Source organism: Pleurodeles waltl, chromosome 11, assembly GCF_031143425.1.
Source record: "Pleurodeles waltl isolate 20211129_DDA chromosome 11, aPleWal1.hap1.20221129, whole genome shotgun sequence".
In the NCBI taxonomy this organism is placed as follows: Eukaryota; Metazoa; Chordata; class Amphibia; order Caudata; family Salamandridae; genus Pleurodeles; species Pleurodeles waltl.
Window position 1 is genome coordinate 832,346,929 of NC_090450.1, and position 12,193 is coordinate 832,359,121.

The 12,193-nt window shown below is 40.9% G+C and overlaps 1 long non-coding RNA gene across 1 annotated transcript in view; it reads left to right on the forward strand.

Moving 5' to 3' along the window:
- The window catches only part of LOC138265044 (uncharacterized), a 111,738-nt gene that overhangs the window by 32,944 nt on the left and 66,601 nt on the right, over positions 1 to 12,193 (forward strand). The window contains exon 2 of the long non-coding RNA XR_011199304.1: positions 7,708 to 7,983. This is a non-coding gene — a long non-coding RNA (uncharacterized lncRNA). The remainder of the gene's footprint in view (positions 1 to 7,707; positions 7,984 to 12,193) is intronic.

The window sequence follows — 12,193 nt, forward strand, 5'->3', positions numbered from 1 at the left end:
AGTTGACAGGGTGTCACGGACATCTGGACTGGAGCCTCGCTGTCATGAGCGGTGATGCTTTCTGTGTGAAAAGGCAAACTTGCAGTGGCTCACTCTGATTATTCATGTGAGCGGCGCAGTTCTCATCAAGTGGACCCATTTGCGACACATAGAGCCCTAAAACTTGATTTCCGAAGCCACCAAACCACTTTCAAGGGCCAAGGACCTGAGAGGTGCCTACTTGGGGGGGCAGGGCGAATGACAGCAGCTTGCTGAAGAAGGGTCAAGGAGCTGTGGGAGCCTGTTATGTCCCTGAGGCCAAGCTCCAGAGGCCAGCAGACTAGCCTTTTTAGTCACGCTGCGGTCCTGGGATCAAGATGGAGATGCAGATCCAGTTCTTCTTACAGAAAGCAGGGGGGCAGCAGGCAGCAGTTCAACACAGCAAGGCAGTGGTTCTTTCAGAGTGTCAGTTTAGCAGAATAAGCTGCTCAGCAGAATAGAAGTAATTCAGCAGCACAGCAGTTCTTCTTCCTGGCAGAGTATTCACAGGTCCAGAAGTGTACTGAGTTGGTGGTGTTTGAGGTCCAGTTTATATACTTTGGTTACTTGGTTCTGGAAGGTGGGCAAAGCTTCTAGACAGTGGCTTTGAAGTGCAGGGACTCTCCTTCCTTCCCTGCCCTGATGACTCCAAGCTGGATGGAGTGACAATCCTGGGTTGTAGGCCTATTGTGTGTGGACAGGACACAGTCCATTTAGGTATGTGTGAGGCTGTGACCAACTTCTCTCTCCCATTTTGCCAAGGATGAACCATCGGTCACACCAAACCTTCCTTTGCATGTTGTTGTCTAAACGGAACATACAGCCCCAGCTGTAACCATACCCCAAGACATTTATTTGAGACAGGCTGTAGGAACACAGGACTTAAGAGCTGGAAAATACCAATGTCGAAAAGTGGCATTTTCAACATTGTAATAGTTTACCATTAAAGAGAATTTATCATTACAATTCCATATGAACTAAACATGACAGGTTTACCTCTTCCTAATCAGGAATTCCAGCTTATTACTAAGGAATCCCCAATATAATGCTACGGGGGTAGGCCTCACAGTAGTAATTTGAGGGTTTGTCACTACTAGGATATGTAAAACTCAAAAATACATGTCCTACCTTTCATTTACATAGCACCCTGCTATATGAGCTACCTAGGGCTTCCCATAGGGGTGACATATCTAATAAAAAGGGAGTGTGAGACTTGGCAGGGGGGTTAAATGCTAAGTCGACATGATAGTTTAAACTGCAAACACATGTTGCGCAATGGCAGGCTTGAGACATGTTTCAAGGGCTAGTTAAGTGGGTGACACAATCAGGGCTGCAGGCCGATTAGTAGCAATGTACATGCCCTGCGTACCTGTAGTGCACTTTGCTGGGGACTTATAAGTGAATGAAATGTGTCAATTGTGGATAAACCAATGTTTCCATGCTTTAAGTAGAGAGCACTGGTTAGCAGTGATAAAGTGCCCAGAGTTGTAAAACCAACACAAATGGGCCCAACAAAAATGGAGGAGGAGAGGCAAAAAATCTTGGGGAAGACCACCCTAAGGCTGACAGGTCTAAAAAGCCCTAACACCCTAAATGGTGTCCCTACAGTCCTGTATCTTTGATGGTGGTGCTGAATGTTCCCAGATAGGCAAAAAAAAAACATTGGGACTTAAACACTTTTTGGTTACAAACTGCTTTGAGAACCAAGGCCAACCTGCTCATCTATATAACGAAGGTGTATCGCTGCTTAGTTTTAGTGCCATCTCCCTCTATGAGGTTCTCCACAGCAGCAAATCCTGTTCAGCGGTCCATTATCTAAGGGCTATCCGGCCTTATGGAACACTCATCAGCTACAGCCTCTAGCTTCGTCCCATTGGAAATTTTCCACTTCCAAAAAGGAGGCTATGTCAAAAAGTAGAAATCTTTAGCGCAACTTGATCCAGCGGCTTCCTGACGATGATGCTCCCTTATTGGACAAGGCCTGCAGCATTGCCATGCTTAACTTTAACTTAGAGAATACTTTTAAGTCTAAAGGTAAATGGCATCTGGGCTCAGTCCTTTTTTTGTACCCATTCGCAATCCATCGTGAATGGCCATATTTTTCAACTTTGACCTGCTCTCAAACAACTAGATGTCCACAGTTGGCACTTTAATCTTTTAAACATTCGTTTTTACATTAAACTTTAAACATTCTTGTGTTACATTATCACTTTAATGCTGTTTGTGTGTTGCATAAGTACTTTACATATTGCCTCTAAGTTAAGCCTGACTTCTTTTGTGCTAAGCTACCAGAGGGTTAAGCACAGGTTAATTTAGTGATGTTTGTGGTTCACCCTGACAGGGGCTGTGACTCTTTCTTGAAGGGGGTCACCCCCACTTCAACAAACAATTCAATTTCTCATCTTTAATGCTTTTGCTTGCCGACTGCAAGCAGAAACATTTTTTAAAATAAGACAGGTTATAAGGCAGACTGCTACAAGACCCCTGAAATTTGGATATAAAGAGGATAATTTGGCATAAATATGTCACTTAAAAAGAGCAGGTTTACTTGTCAAATTTTCCAGCATATTAATGATAGGGCTGAATACCTCAACCAAACCCTACCAATTAGGTTTGAATCATGCATGTGTCTTTGGGAAGGAGCAAGAGTACACACAAATTAGCAATCAGCAATAAAGACAGTGCAAATGGAAAGAATAACAATATCATACATATGATAGCAGTCTCTGTTTATAGTAATGTAATTGGTAATATATAACACAAGTGGAAATATACATTGTTCACCAGTGATAATGTGTCACCGATTACAGGAGAGTAGACAGAGACTAGAAATGTCCTCTAACAGTAGTATACATCTACCATCCAAGGAATGTGCCAAATTCATTCTTAACCTGGAGATACCATGTGCATTGGAAAGTGTGCCAAAGACATTAGGGAGAAGAAAGCAGAGCAACAAGTAGTTGTCTTCTGTTCTGCTTTCACAGACAGGTGTTAATAAAATTGCTCAGCCCTTTTTGGCAGTGTGTACCTTTGGAGTCTTTAGCCTTATACATTTTTAAAGAGTTTTTCAGATTTTTATTATCAGAAACAATGATATTTAAACATTATCATTGAGGCAGTCTGACCATCAGCCTTTGGTTATGTTCAACATGTACTGATTTCAGTGATTCAAAAATGTTGTTGATCTGAAAACGAATAGCACCTGCTTACAGATTTGTTACCCTTGCTCGGTATGCATTCACTAGTGTCTACATATGCAAAAAAGTAATAATAATAATGAAATCCTTGGACTTTTTCATGGTGGGTTCACTGGGAGCATTGCATGACACAGGCACATTTTGTGTTCTGGAAGTCATGTGCTTGAGGTGTGACAAGCATACTGTCATCTGTTGTTCTGAGGTGGGTTAATTAAGTAACATTAAATTGGGTAATAGTAACATCAATAACTCAGAGCAGTGGTTCTCAACCTTTAGACTTCTGTGGACCCTCACTTTATCATTACTGGAACGATGGGACCCCAACTGAATCATTACTGGAACCTGAGGACCCACCACCGAGTCATTAGTGGAAGATGGGGACCCCGCCTCAACATTGTCGATGATTTAAATCACAAAATGCACAAAAAATACAGAAAAAGCATTCATCAAACACATGCACAAATGATAACACATTCCGTGAAATTTACAACAAATAATAAAATAAACATTTTAATTTTAAAAAGGAAGGTTGGACCTTTCTAAATTCAATTGAAGCCACACATCATTCATACTATGCTCTGTTGGATGCACCTTCACTGCTCACACAAATCAATATGAGGATACTAATTTAATTGTTGGCCTCTAATGTCAAATTATGTGACATTTACAGTACATTTCAACATTTTCAATTACACATTTAGCCACTTTATTTGTATGCACTTTATTTATCTGTTCATATTATTTAATTTTCAAAATAGTTGTGGACCCCCTGAAGAGGCTTCAGTGGTCCCCAGACCACAGGTTGGGAACAACATGATTTAGAGCACTTAGAAATGGGAGAGGTGTGGCATTTAGCCGAAATAAAACAAGTTACTAAGAGGCAGAATTACAAACCCCTAGCGCCTCTTAGCACCGGCTTAGTGTCATTTTTTATGCTAAAGTGGCACTAAGTAGGCCATTCCCCCACACCATATTTACAAAGTGGTGCAATGTATTCATTGTGCCTCTTTGTAGCCCCTTGTGCCACATGCTATTTTGTAGCTTGAAAAGCGTCCTCTTGTAAAACAATTTACAGGAGGATAGACCGTGTTAAAAACTAGAGCAAAATAACAGATTTGCATTTCACATTATTTCTTATAATTTTTCCAAAAGGAAATTACACACATTCACACATCCCTGTAGAGAGCCATTGAGAACGTTAGTGTATAATTGCAAAATTCTGAACTTGTCATTCTTTACAATGCTAAAAGCCACCTTCTTGTTCTTGACTCTCCCATTTAATCCCATCCTCTCATTTTTATTTTATTATATTTGACGAGGAAAAAATCTGCTATACTTGTATATTTTCCATGGCTGTAAATGGGGTTTAGAATTAAAATATTCTTAAATCCTAATTTCAGGAAACATAATTTGATAATTCAAATCTTGAATCCAACTCTTTGCCGTCAAAAGAGCACTCATGAAGTTCAAAGATTTTCATGAATAAGACGTTTGATGAATGTGCTTTTTTATGGCATTCCCATTGAACTATTTGCACATGATTACTATTGGAAGCAGTTTAATCGGATGGGTTTTGCTTATTGGACTATATGTGGGAACCACACAGATTAGGGGCTTTTCTCTCAGAATTAAAAATTATCAATGCAATAAGTCTGGGTTAATGTATATGAATGTCTTCCTTATTAACAGACAACCTTTATCTCTTGCAATGCTAGCAGGAGACTAGTGCAGGTGTCAATAGGCAGATAAGTTACATAACTTGAGAGGGCCCCCCTGCAAAGTACATAGAGGGACCCCCTCTGGAACCACTCGGGAGCTCTCATACCAGGGTACCGTGCCTAGGGCGCCTCCTGGAGCTAGGGCACTCACCCCACACTAGAGGAGCTATAGTGCCAAACACATAAAAAATATTTTGCATATGGTGTCTCTAAGATCATATCACTAGCTACAACACCAGAGCTTCCAGTTCCCTGAACTGCTAGTATGTTGTGTGCATGGGGTTGTAAGAAAGGGTGACAATAGCTGTTCTGCCTGTCATGTTGATAGATATATATGAGTGAAACATCGTGAGGGTATTAGGACAAGGAGGAGTGTCATTCTGACCATCTGTACACTGGCCACTACTTCCTGTGAAAAGGAAGCACAGGAAGTGAAGGTCCAATAAGGTTTTGAAACTATACCTAGGGCAAAAGCAGCATAATGTGAAGTGTGCGCCACCAGAAGTGGATGAGCATGTAATACAGATTAATAAAAATAATAAAGTAGCATACCATACCTTGCTGCAGTCCCTGGCATTCATTCATTCATGCATTGTTCCTGTACTGACCTGTGTCTTTGCAAGGACTTCACTCACTTGGCTGACCCAAAACAAGAAAACAAAACCAAGCATTTGCAATGCAACGGGTCTCGCGTTTGCTCATGTTAGAGCTGATAGCGTTGTAAACTCCTAACCCGACTTTTCACCTATCGGGCAAAAGTGCATTTATATACCTAACCCGAAAAGGTGCAATTAACTATATAAAGCGCTCGACTTCTGCCAAGCGAGATCGCGCTCGTAAATTAGAGAAAAAGAAGTCCACGAGCCTGATGGAAAACAGCGAGCCTCGCATGTTTTCTGTACTTGGTCGCTGCGCTCGAGGAGGGCTAGCCACCGGAAAAGGCATGACGTATGCGTGCCTTCGACTAATGAAAGCAAGCAGATTTTATTAGACAAGCCCACAAACCAATAAAAAACACTGACGTGAGGTTGACAGGGCTCCGAGCCCTTTTCTGAACACTAAAGAGTCTCGCTGCGATACGCATGCTCGAGCGCATGCAACGCAGGCTCGACCCTAATAATGGCTGAAGTGAACAAGCCCATTGCTCACTCTATCTGTGTTGTCCAGTTGTTTTATGGAAGTGACTGGCACTTCCAGGAAGTAATGGCTGAAGGGACTGACCAAAAGTTCTTTTATATATTTAATGTATGTATTTATTTATTTACATGGGTATTTATTTAATACAATTACAATTAATGCTCTTTACGTGGACAAGGAAAACAACATATATGTGCTTTACAGTATACAAGATACAAGGTACAGTATAGGCAGCGTCTGCTTAAAATAACAGGCCACTTTCCATGAAGATTAAAGGATTTGGCAGTTTTTGAAAAGAGATATGTAATAAAGTACCGTATACTGCACATTATGTATACTATCATCCTCAGTGACCTGAGTTGCTGGTTCTGGCAGCAGACATTGTGATGTGCGAACTCAACTTCAATAAGTTATATTAGTTGAATTCTATCAGACTTTTTTTTTTTTAAATGGCGCTTGGATGCGTCACACACAGGTCGCCAATTATAAAGAAATTAGAGTCAGGCGTTTATGCAGGGATTACAGTATCCCATGTATTATAAGGAGTTGTAAACGTTGATGTACAGGTTAGGCTCAGTGCCTCAGAATAAAGGGTGGCTTGAAGAATTTCCTCAAATGGATGAGTTGGTAGTGATATAAAATAGGCATTGCTCTTATTTTATTATTTACAAGAAACATAGATACTAGAACCAAAAAACGTGAGTCGTTAGAAACTAGTAGGACCCAATTACTAGTTCGGAGATCAATGGAATCCACTGATAGTCTCATCATAGGAGATCAGTATAGGTGAGACGCCCCGGAATGCAGCAAAAAACTTTATTTTTGACTAGTTTAGTAAAACTTCTAATCATCAGAAGCATCAGGCAGTAAACAGTCCACATGCTCATATTGTACTTCAGGAAACAATAAGGTATCATTACCTAACTGTCCAACTAGATATAGTGAAACACATCACCAATGTGAGTTATTTTGTTCAGCCACCTACTGAAAATGCTAGTGCAATTCAGCTGCACTTTATTACAGACTGCCTTTGATTTGTTGAGCTAGGTTCACTGGATTTGCTAGGACAAACCTGATTTTTAACCACCTTTTTCTGTAAGTTTCATTGCATTGAGCACATATATGGTTTTCAGACAGCATTGACTGAACACACAGGAAGGAAAGTTTTCATGAGATCCAGTGCAGAGTTCGTTAGCAGCTCCCTTCAGAAAGCACTTGAACACAGATGATGCTGTATGTTAAAATTGAATTTATTTCTCTTTAGTTCTTCATTGTGTGTCTCTTTTATGTTTGTGAGTGTTTTCATTTAAGTCATTCTTTAACCCTGTGTCGATGATATGTGTAGTCCTACTTCTGTGCTTGTGGAATGTCTTTGTTTTATTTTGTGTTTGCAAGATCTTGTCACCGTATATCTGATGTATTTCTCATAGTTTAAAGTTTTACTTTGGATGTGAAATGTTTTGAAAACGTTAACCTAACTTGGGGACATCTTCTTGGTGGTACTAACCTATACTAGTCTAGTTGTTTCTGTCAACAGGACACAGAATTTTGATTTTTACTGTGACAATATTACCATTTCATTTCGCCTGCTTCGTTTTTTCTAAGCTGCCCATTCATCATTGACTTACATCCTACAGGTTCACCGTGACCGCAACGAAGAACAAATGTGGAGAAACGGTATTGAAACCAGCTTTCATCTCAGCCAGTTATTTCCAGTTAATTTTTAGCATCTGACTTGTCTGTCCTCGTCGCCATCTTTCCTCCGGGCACATAACAGCCTTAACTGAAGAAACAGTGATGGTCTCCCTCCCAGACTTGCATCACAAGCAGTTTTCGGGTCAAAGGGCCACGAAGAGCTTGTCTCACTTTCACAAATGAATGCCGAACAAATGCATTAACTTTGGACTTGTCGGGTAAGTACCTGAAAGGGACACGGGTGTTTACTCACGCAGAGACCAGAGCTGCGGGACGTTCCAAAATGTTTCTTGCGAATATGAATGCTAATGCACATTCCACTGTGTAAATGAATTATCCCTTTCTGTTAAATATGTAAAATATGTGCGAATGGCGAAAGTAAAGGCGCGATTTGATAAGCCTTGATGGGATGTTGACAGTGAAGCAACCAGCCGGGATACATATTCCAGTTTGTCACCAGAAAAACGTATTAATCAGTGCATTCCCTTGACTGACATTTCACAAAAATTATCTTTCAATGGTTTCATAAATGGAGCAAGTTCCGCTGGAATGTCATATGGTGGAGTGTGATAGGATGGAGTTGCAGTCATGATTTTCAAGAAACTGTTCTGAAAAGTATGGTATCACTTAACCAGTAGTCTTTGTTACTCCTACTCTTCCTCGACCCAGTCCCTGGGTCTTAGCTCTAAGACAGAAAATCTTGAACACGCTGTGAATGAAAGCCATTCCTTTTTTGAGTTCAATCAGCTTTTATTGTAGAAAACATATGATGTAAACATTAATCAATATAACAAATATAAACAATAAAATATAATCATATAACATAAGAGCTGTTTACAAATTTATTGGTTAACATTGTTATTTAAAAAATGCTTTAATAAAGACCAATATAAATCTCTATTAACATGTGGTCTACATGAAGAAGCAAAGGTAGTATCTAATTGATGATAGTGGCATAAATCATTCCACCTCGCTGTGATCAATATGTTAGATAAAAATTTCCAATCAATTGTAACTTGCTGAAAAGCTAAGGACAACATAAGATCAAATAACCTTTTTTCATGTGTTGTTAATGTGATAGTATCTGATCAACTACCTAAAAAAAAAAAACATCTACTGACATGGGACAATTTAAGTTAAAGATTGTTGCAAGTTGGGACCACATTTTCAGCCAAAAAGCATCAGTAGGGGGACAGAGAAAAAGAGAACATGATGTACATTTCCTCGTGGGCATCCACGTGGCCAACGAGCCGGCCTGGTGTTATCCCAAAACTTGACCAAGGATGCGGTTGTGTGATACAATCTATGATAAAGAAAAAACATAGATTGTGTTGTAGAGGCTGTTCTTGAAATCTTAAATATTCTAGATCATATTGTGTTCCAGAAAAGAATAGTTTAATCACATCCCAAATCCAATGCCCAGTTGAGTTCTGTCTTGGTTTTAGGTCGACAAGGAACTGGATCTCGAAAATATTTGTATATAATAGAGGCTTTTGTATTAAATGACAATAGTTTCAAAAGTGAATTGTGGGAGAAGAGGGAGAAGGAATGCGATCTGGTGAAAATGAAAAAAAATATATCCAAAACAGATTGCATAAGAATTGAAAATTTGTGCCAAAAAGATTGAGGGCATTCAAAAGCTACTTGAAATTGAGTAAAGCAGCGAGGATTTAGGCAATCAAATAAATATCGAACCTAAACAATCCCCTGTGTCTCTACGTTTTCCAATATAAGGTTCTATTATTTATGGTAATAAGACAATTATACCAAAGGGTGGAGTGTAAAAAAGAGTTTCTAGATACAATTTTTATTTGGTAATGAGGTTTCAACAAAAAGCAAGTATGATTAAATAGCAGCAAAGTAATTATATTACATTTTTCAGAAATTGTTAAAACGTCTTTAATAGAGAAGGGTGCAAGTAACAACCACAGGGAAACACTCTTCCAAAAAAGCCAGCTGGTTCACCCCCACACTCCAGGAATCTAAGCACTCATGCAGGAGGCTGGAGAAGAAGAGGAGAAACAGCAAATCCCCACAAGACCTGGCAACCGTCAAGCCATCACAAGATCCCACCACAGCCTGATCAGGTTCATCAAGAAGGATACCTTGCAGGACCGCATCAACTCCACGTCGCACAACACTAAAGAACTATTCAACATCATCAAAGAATTCACCAAACTACAAGCCAAGACCACAAACATCCCTCCATCTCAGGAACTCTGTGACAGACTGACCACCTTCTTCCATAGGAAGATCAAGGACATTTACAACAGCTTCGGACCCCAAGACTCTCTGACCCCACCAACAACAGCCACGCTGGGTTCAGCCAACCTCCCTACTCCTGCACACCTGGACCCCCCCTTTACAGACGCCACCATCTCCAGAGCAGCATCTACTCTGGAGCCCTGACTGATCCCTGCCTACACTACATCTTCAACAAGGCCAAAAATCAGATCACGCCAGAACTCTGCAAGACCATCAACTGCTCCCTTGAAGCAGCAACCTACCCTGAAGATTGGGCGCATGCTGAGATTCACTGACTTCTAGAGAAACCCACAGCCGACCCAAACAACCTTAAAAACTACCGCCCCATCTCCCTGTTACCCTTCCCAACTAAAATCGCAGAGAAAGCAATCAACACTCAAGTAAGCCAACACATCGAGGACAACAACATCCTAGACATCTCCCAATCAGGATTCAGAATCAACCACATTACCAAAATCTCCCTGCTCACAGCCAGAGATGACATTCGCTCCCTCCTCGAACAAGGACATAAACTACCCCTCATCCTTCCAGATCTCTCTGCTGCTTTCAACACAGTATTTCATCATACACTATGCACCAGACTCCAAGCAGCTGGCATACGAGGCACAGCACTTCAATGGATTCACTCCCTCCTGACAGGCAGAACACAAAAAGTCAGCCTCCCGCCTCACCAGTCAGAACCCACCAACATCAGTTGTGGAGTGGCCCAAGGATCGTCGCTGAGCCCCAAGCTGTTCAACATCTACATGACCCCACTTGCCCCCATCGTATGGAACTAAGGAATGAATATCATCTGCTACGCAGATGACACCCAGCTGATCATCTCCCTGACCGAAAACCCATCAACAGCCAGGATGGATGGGAGATATAGCCACCTGGATGAGGGAAAGCTGCCTCAAGCTGAACTCTGACAAAACCAAGATCCTCATTCTGGGACTCTCACCGTCAGTCTAGGATGACTCCTGGTGGCCCTCCACACTTGCCAAACCCACATCTCTACAGACCATGCACACAAGCTCATCGTCATCCTAGACTCAATGCTCATGTCAGATGGACACCAACCAACTGCCGGAATACCATGACACACGCCCTTATCCCAAGCAGACTGCAATGGCCTCTATGCTGGAACGTCCAAGAAGAATCTGAACAAGCTGCAACATATTCAGAAAGCTGCTACCTGACTCATTCTGGACATCCCCCACCGAGAACACATCACAGAACACCTGAAGAACCTCCACTGGTTCACCATTGAGAAAAGGATCAACTTCAAACTCCTTGGACATGCCTACAGAGCCCTCCACAACAACAGACCTAACTACCTCAATAGCCGCATAAACTGGTAATCCCCCCTCCAGACCTCTACGCTTGTCCCAACAGTCACTTGCATAAAGAAGTCCTTGGCTGGAGGAAAATCTTTTTCTTATCAGGCGGCAAAAGGCTGGAACACCTTACCACCGCACCTCAGACAGTCATCATCGCTGCCTCAGTTCAGGAAGGACCTTAAGACCTGGCTCTTTGACTGATCTCTGGGGTCACGCCTCAGCACATTGAGACCCTTTGGGTGAGTAGTGCACTCTACAAGCTCCTGATTTATTGATTGATTGAAGGAGAGTTCAATATCAAGCCATAAGGGAATAAGTAGGGAAGGAACATAAGATAACCATTGGCAGCTGTTTCAGACAAAAAGCTTTATGATAGGTCCGAAAATCTGGAAAATCACACCTCCACTAGCCTTGGACTTTTTAACCTGTGAGAGTAAAATTTGTGACTTTTTCTTATTCCAAAGAAATTTAGAAAGAAGTGATTCAATTTTTTTTAAAGTACATATCTGATATATGAACTGGACTCATGCACAAAATGTATAATAAAATAGGTGTAGTCATCATTTTTATAAAATCCATACGACCCCACCATGATAAATAAAGGGGATTCCAGGAGGACAGTAATTTATCAATTTTATTGAAACATTTCTTAATTTTATTTTAACCGTTTCTATAACTGAGTCAGTAAACCAGATGCCTAAGTATTTAATTTTAGAATTATTCCAATGAAACCAAGAGGAATCAAAGGATTGTTTGGTGCAAAATCTAGTAAGAGGCAATATTTCTGTTTTCTCTGAATTGATTTTAGAACCAGAAACAGATGAAAAGTCTGTAATGTCAC